Below are 6,851 nucleotides of genomic sequence, written 5' to 3'. Positions count from 1 at the left end.
GGATCAGGGGAGCAATCCCTGATTCAGAGTGCGCTAAGATATATTTGGACTCAATGGATGATCAGTTCAATATCTCCTCGAAAGTTTATGCCAACATACTTATTATGAATATGCTGACAACCAAGTATGATGGGACTAGCGGTGTGAGAGAGCATATCATGACAATGAATGACATGACCGAAAAGCTTAATTCATGGAAATGGAATTTCTGAGGGCTTCCTAATCCATGTCATTATGACTTTACTTCCTTTTGAGTTTGGACCATTTAAGATTAATTACAACACTCAGAAGAAGAAGTGGACTATGAGTGAGCTCACTGCCATGTGTGTCCAGGGGAGGAAAGGCTGAATGCTGAAAAGAAGGATTATGCACATCATGTCAATGCAAGTCCGGGAAAGAGAAAGTTTCAAAAGGAGTTTAGGTCCAAGAAGAATCCACACTTCAACATACGGTTTATATAAAGAACCACATGTGAAATGATCTTTTATACATGCAGTTTATATAAGAAACCGTCTCTAGAAATCAATCTATTTTTAGATACGGTTCATGTAAGCAACCGTTTGTAAAAATTTGTTTCTATAGGTGGTCCAAAACCGTAACGACTGCCGCAGACCGTAAAGATATTCTAGGTGTCTTGAAAAATAATTATTTTTTAGTAGTGAATTATCTTAAAGCGCAAGAATCTAGATAGAAGTACAAATTAAGCATGCACATTACAAATACAGTCATATTTCACAGCACGGCGTAGAGCAGGCTAATGGGCGCGGTGGCGTCGGAGTCCAAGCAGGTGAAGCTGCACGGCGCGTGGGGCAGCACCCACGCCGCCATGGCGTGCGGCACGAGTACGTGGGGGAGGGTCTGGACAACAAGAGCGAGGCGCTGCGGCGCCTGAAGCCCTGAACGCCGTGTGCACGAGAAGGTCCCCGTCCTCGTCGTCGACGGCCGGCCGCTCGCCGAGTCGGTCGTCATCATCGAGTACGTGGACGAGGCGTGGCACGGCCGAGAGCCGGCGCTGCTCCCGCTGGAGATCCCCGCGCGCGCCGCGGCCAGGTTCTGGGCTCGGTTCTTCCACGACGTGGTGTCGCCTCTGTCGCGTGCCGTGGTGTTCGCGGCCGGGGAGGCCGAGCGGGCGGAGGCGGTGTGGGAGGTGAAGGAGCGGATGGTCGTGCTGGAAGCCGGGATACAGAAGGACTTCCCCCGTGGCGGCGACTGCGGCGAGGGCCCGTTCGTGCACGGACGGAGGCCCGGGCTGCTCGACGTCATACTGGGCTCGTGCTTCGCGGGGACCCGGGTGCTCTCCGCCGTTTCCAGCGAGGAGATCGTGGGGTCCGGGACGCTGCCGCGCGTGCATGCTAGCGTGGCCGCGTTTGACGAGCTCGCCGCCGGTTCGGGACCACCGTGCCGCACGAGCGCCTCCTCGCGCGGCTCCTCGAGAGGAAGGCGAGGTCACGCGCCGCTCCTGCTGCGTGATACTATATACTCATGACTGCTGTGAAGCATGGCGCGTGCATGCTTTGGTTTCTTCGTGTGCGGTAGATTGTTCGTCGCTGATGAACGCCCTGTATTTTGCGTGTGAAATAAAAAAAAGGCACTGCATCTTGCTTGCTCAATTGCTCTCTCTACGCAATCCATAGTCCATACTCCATATAGTGAATCTAAATCTACTTTATCTGATCTTAAATACATATCGTTTTAGATAAAACACAATCTCCAATATATAGTTTTGCTCACTATTATTTTTAAAATATATTTATAAAGTTTATTGAAGTTATGATATTATAAAATTATTTTTCAAAATAAATCTACATATATAATTTAAATATTTTAAAAGCTATTGTTAATTAAAATTTTAAAATTTTGATCAAATCATTTTTAAAATGATATGTATTAATGACAAGGTATCACGAGAGGTAAAGCTTGCGTTACCACAAATGAAACGATATGTTTCGGCATCAAACTGCGGTTTGACGCCGAAATTTGGTACGGTTTGGTTCCATTTTACATGGCTATCTAGTGTAGACCGAAACCAATAAACGGCCTGCATGCACACAAGTAACCCGGACGCAGTGACGCGGCTTCGGCCTTTTCGGGACCATCAATTGTAGGGGGCCCAAGGCCTGTGAGATATGCTCGGCCTCCCATCCGCGCATGGCGCTCAGCCCACGATAGTATTCGAGAGAGAAAGTGTTCGACCCACAACCTGTGTGCGCTGGCTCATGCTGGGCTGTGATCGGCCTTGAGGCACTGAGCTAGGAGGCTCTGGGCCATGAAACAGTACTGGCAGCAAACTCGGCCTATCGTATGTGTTGTTGGGCCAAAAGCCAGAGTACATTCGTGGGCTTAGTAGTAAAAGAAGTTGTTTGGGCCTTGGAGCTGACCTCGGGCTGTACAGAACAGTTCGTTATTGGCCCATACAAGTTGTGGTTGTATATGGTTTAAAAAAAGTTATACGTGTCTCTTCTCTACTATACAAAATATAAGTTGATTCTCGTATTATATCTTATCCTATATAATAAAAATCTTTAAAATATGAATAATTTAGCTACTCTTGTCATCTATCCTCGCCCTCCAGTCTCCCCGTCTCATTACCGACTACGGATATGTGACACATTTTGTAAATAAAAATAAATAAAGAAATCAGGAGGGAAATTAACGGATAATCTCCTCCTCCTCCTCTTTCGGATCCCATCTAAAATCAAACTACTATATTGCTCCCGATGTATTCGTTCGGCGACGCTCCCATGACGCATCTACATCTCCAAATCTTGAGTTTGTGCTTGATGTTATCGCGTCCAATATTTGTATTTTTATTGTAATGCATGGGCATGTATATGCCTATATTGACAATCATGATTCATGAACATTTGCTTGTCAATATCATGGGTGTGCATGTATTAAACTTAAATAATCGTCAAAATCACAAGCTCTAAATCAAGCACCCATAATTTGTGAAAGCATGTGATTTGTACCTGCATTTGGTGACGTCATCTTGAGTTGAAAGGTAATGAGATGCGGTCGGTGTAGACATGCACGTTGGTGCAGAAGGTCGTCAGCTTGACAGTGAGATCGTAGACGTTGAGTAGTCGATGCCGCCGGTGTGAGGAGGAAGTCGGTGTGGGCGTAGGTCGGTGTAGACGTTGTTGGCGCTATGCAGATGCTGGTGATGACGTGACGGCGGTATTCTCCCCACTGCAGCGCTCCCTTAGATTGGGTTAGGGCTTATGTATATTGGGGTGTGCATCAGTATCGAATTATCATCATGAAAACGAAACCCAGTGTGACCCTCTTTATATATAGTGCTAGTGGAACGGGACCACAACCAATCGGTTGGCTGTGCCCTAGATTAGGGCGCGAGAAGTGGGGCATGCTCCCTTTGAAATCTCGCTGAGTTCGTTAGGCAAACGTTAGGAGCCGAGATCATATCCAACATTCTCCCATTTGATCGTAAGGCTAACGTCATAAGTCCACTCTCAATGAAATAGCACACCAAAGCAAAGCGTTACAACGCCTAATGAAATATTACTGAAACCCAAATACCTATAGTGTATCATTACATCTCGAAATGGAAATTCATTTTTCCTAATGAGAGTTGGTTTGTATTATGATCCTCTTATCTAGAATCAAAGGCTTTCCAATTACCCCATGTTAACAACATGGTCACAAAAATATGGGGTGGTAAACCTTTAGTTAGCGGATCTGCAAGTATTGGTTTAGTACTTATATGCTTGACACTTATTGTTTGATCCTGGATTCTATCTTTCACAACATGATACTTAATGTCGATGTGTTTGGCGGCACCACACGACTTGTTGTTACTCGTATAGAAAACTACAGGTTGATTATCACAGTACAACGTAAGTGGCTTTAAAATGTTGGCTACCACTCTTAATCCTGAGATAAAGTTCTTTAGCCATACAGCCTGCCCTGTAGCCTCATAACATGCTACAAACTCAGCTTGCATCGTTGACGATGTCATAAGTGTCTATTTGGAGCTTTTTCATGAGATAGCTCCTCCAGCGAGAGTGAAAATATAATCTGACATGGATTTCTTAGTATCCACACACCCCGCAAAGTCTGCATCCAAATAGCTAATAACTTCGTTATCGGATTTTCTAAATATGAGCATGTAGTTTTTAGTACCTTGCAAATAGAGAGTGACTTTCTTAACGGCTTTCCAGTGGTTTGGTCCTGGATTTGACTGATATCTGCTCAGCATCTCGGTCAACGAAAACTAAGTCAGGGCGCGTACATACTCGAGCATACATAATGCTTCCGACAGCTGAAGCATAAGGAACCGACTCCATCTGATCAACTTCATACTGGTTCCTCAGATATTGAAATGACCCAAACTTATCATTCTTAACAATAGGAGCAGGCGTGACAGAGCACTTATGCATATTGTATTTTTTCAGTGCTCTATCAATGTATGTCTTTTAAGATAAACCTAATACTCCTTTGGACCGATCTCGGTGAATTTCAATGCTGTGAACGTAAGAGGCTTCACCGAGATCCTTCATATCAAAATTAGAGGAACAAAATCTCTTGATCTCAAACAACATATCCTTATAGCTATTGGCCAATAAGATATCATCCACATAAATAAGATATTATTTTCTTTAAAGCCAAAATTTCTAATGACTTTATCGAACTTGAAATACCACTGCCTAGATGCTTGCTTTAGACCGTAAATTGATTTTTTAAGGCGATATCCCAAATGTTCCTTACTTTCCACGACAAAAACATGCAGCTCTAGATCATAATGTGCTACAAGCACCATAATTATTCAAAAAGAATCTTTGCTTGATACAGGAAAGAAAGTTTCATTATAGTCGATCTCTTCTCTTTGTGACAAGCGTTTAGCTACGAACCTAGCTTTCAACCTTTCGATGTTCCCCTTGAAGTCATGTTTGATTTTGTAGACCCATTTACATCCTACTGTTTTGGCTCCGGTAGGGATTTCTACTATGTCCCATACATCATTATCGCTCATAGACATTAATCATCATGACATCTTTATATGAGTTGAGATCTTCTGTCTTCCCTATGTCATTAACATCCTCATCCATGTAGACAACGTAATCATTCGAGATGGCATGTCTCCTATAACATTGTGATCTCCTAATCGATTCATTATGCACTGTAGGATCATGACTGAGTACTGCAAAGAATTGCTGAGGCTCATCGTTAGGAGTATTATTAGGAATTTCAGAGACCTCAACAGGGGGTGCACTGATGTCAGTTTCTACGGAAGGTGCAACCTCCTAGAGCACATGGATGTAGGGCTCTTGGACCAGCGGTGTAGGAATATAAACCCACTTTTCCTTGAGATCAACTTCCCCAAGCTCCAGATCCTCATTCTCAAGAAATACAACATGTCTTGTTTCAACAAACTTAGTGATCCTATCTAGATAGTAAAAATGATACCCCTTCGATCTCTCGATTTACCCAAAAAGGGACAACTAACTATCTTAGGATCTAATTTTCCAATATGTGGATTAAAAACTTTAGCTGCACTGCACAACCCCGGACATGTAAATACTTCAATGAGGGCTTTCTCTCAGTCTATTTTTCATAAGGTTTTTTGAATTGATTTACTGAGAACCCGATTGAGAATGTGTTTCTTAAATGCCTTTATCCATAATTTAATTGGTAAACTAGAATAGCTGAGCATACTTGCATCATATCCATAAGCGTGCGGTTTTGTCTCTAAGCTACCCCGTTCTGCTGAGGTTCACTAGGTGTAGAATACTGGGCTACTATGCCATTTTTCTAAAGGAATATGGCAAAGAGACCGGGGATTTGCCCGTAAGGGGCACATTTCCCATGATACTCTCCCCCGCGATCCAATCTCACTTTAGGTTGTGCTGATTTTCTACTTTAGCCTTAAATATCTTCAATTTATCGAGAGATTCAGATCAATCTTTAATGAGGTAGATGTAGCCATAACGGGAGAAATCATCAATGAAGGTAATGAATGAATCAAAACCATCCACCGATGTCACAGGAAAATGATTGCATATGTCTATGTGAATTAATTCTAATAATCTTGTGCAACAAGTAGCCCCCTTCTTTATTTGCTTAACGTATTTTCCTTTAATGCAATCTATGCAGTGGTCAGAGTCGGAGAAGTTTAAGGGTTGAAGATTCTCTTCCTTAATGAGACACTTCATTCTCCCTCTCAAAATGTGTCCTAAACGACAATGCTACAATTTCTAAGAAGTCTCATTAATTATACTTTTCTTTCTCTTATGGCTTACATCACATACATTCATAGACACAAAATATTCATTAAGAGGAAGCATATAAAATTTATCTTATTGGATGACGAGACCGATAACAGCTAAATTAAACTTAAGAATGCACTTATTGTAATAAAATCATCATCATCTAACATCAAAACTGAAATAAGAATCCTCCTCATGGAAGGAACATAAACTATATTATTCAGTCTAAGAGTGAAGTCACTATCAAGAACTAACGGAAGGGATCCGACAGCTTCAACTTCAGCTTTCTTCCCAATGGTCACTCTAAGACTTTGCTCCCCTTTTCTAATGTTCTCGTGGTAAGAAATCCCTGTAAGGAGTTGGTAAAAATATGCCAGGTTACATTAGATGCTCTCTACTGAGTGTACCTAGGATATTTGCCCTTTCTCAGGGCATTGGGACCAGTCGCCTTAGCGCGACGGTCCTCTCCCGCTTCCTTGCCCTCTCAGCTTCGCGGGCTTGAGTCACGGTATGGTCAAGCACTGCCTTACTCATGCACTCCTCTTCCTACTGTTTCAGCCGTAGTTCCTCTTGTTGTTGCTCGTACTCCCGGTATGCGTATGCTTCCCTCCTCCACCGCATGCTCAT

The 6,851-nt window shown here is 43.1% G+C and overlaps 1 pseudogene; it reads left to right on the top strand.

The window, feature by feature from the left end:
• Positions 1–757: 757 nt before the first annotated feature.
• Positions 758–1,470, top strand: LOC133930212 (glutathione transferase GST 23-like; annotated as a pseudogene).
• The last annotated feature ends 5,381 nt before the right edge of the window (positions 1,471–6,851 follow it).

Source organism: Phragmites australis, chromosome 10 (assembly GCF_958298935.1).
Source record: "Phragmites australis chromosome 10, lpPhrAust1.1, whole genome shotgun sequence".
In the NCBI taxonomy this organism is placed as follows: Eukaryota; Viridiplantae; Streptophyta; class Magnoliopsida; order Poales; family Poaceae; genus Phragmites; species Phragmites australis.
Note: the sequence above shows the minus strand (reverse complement) of the source record. Positions and strands in the feature narration are given on the sequence as shown.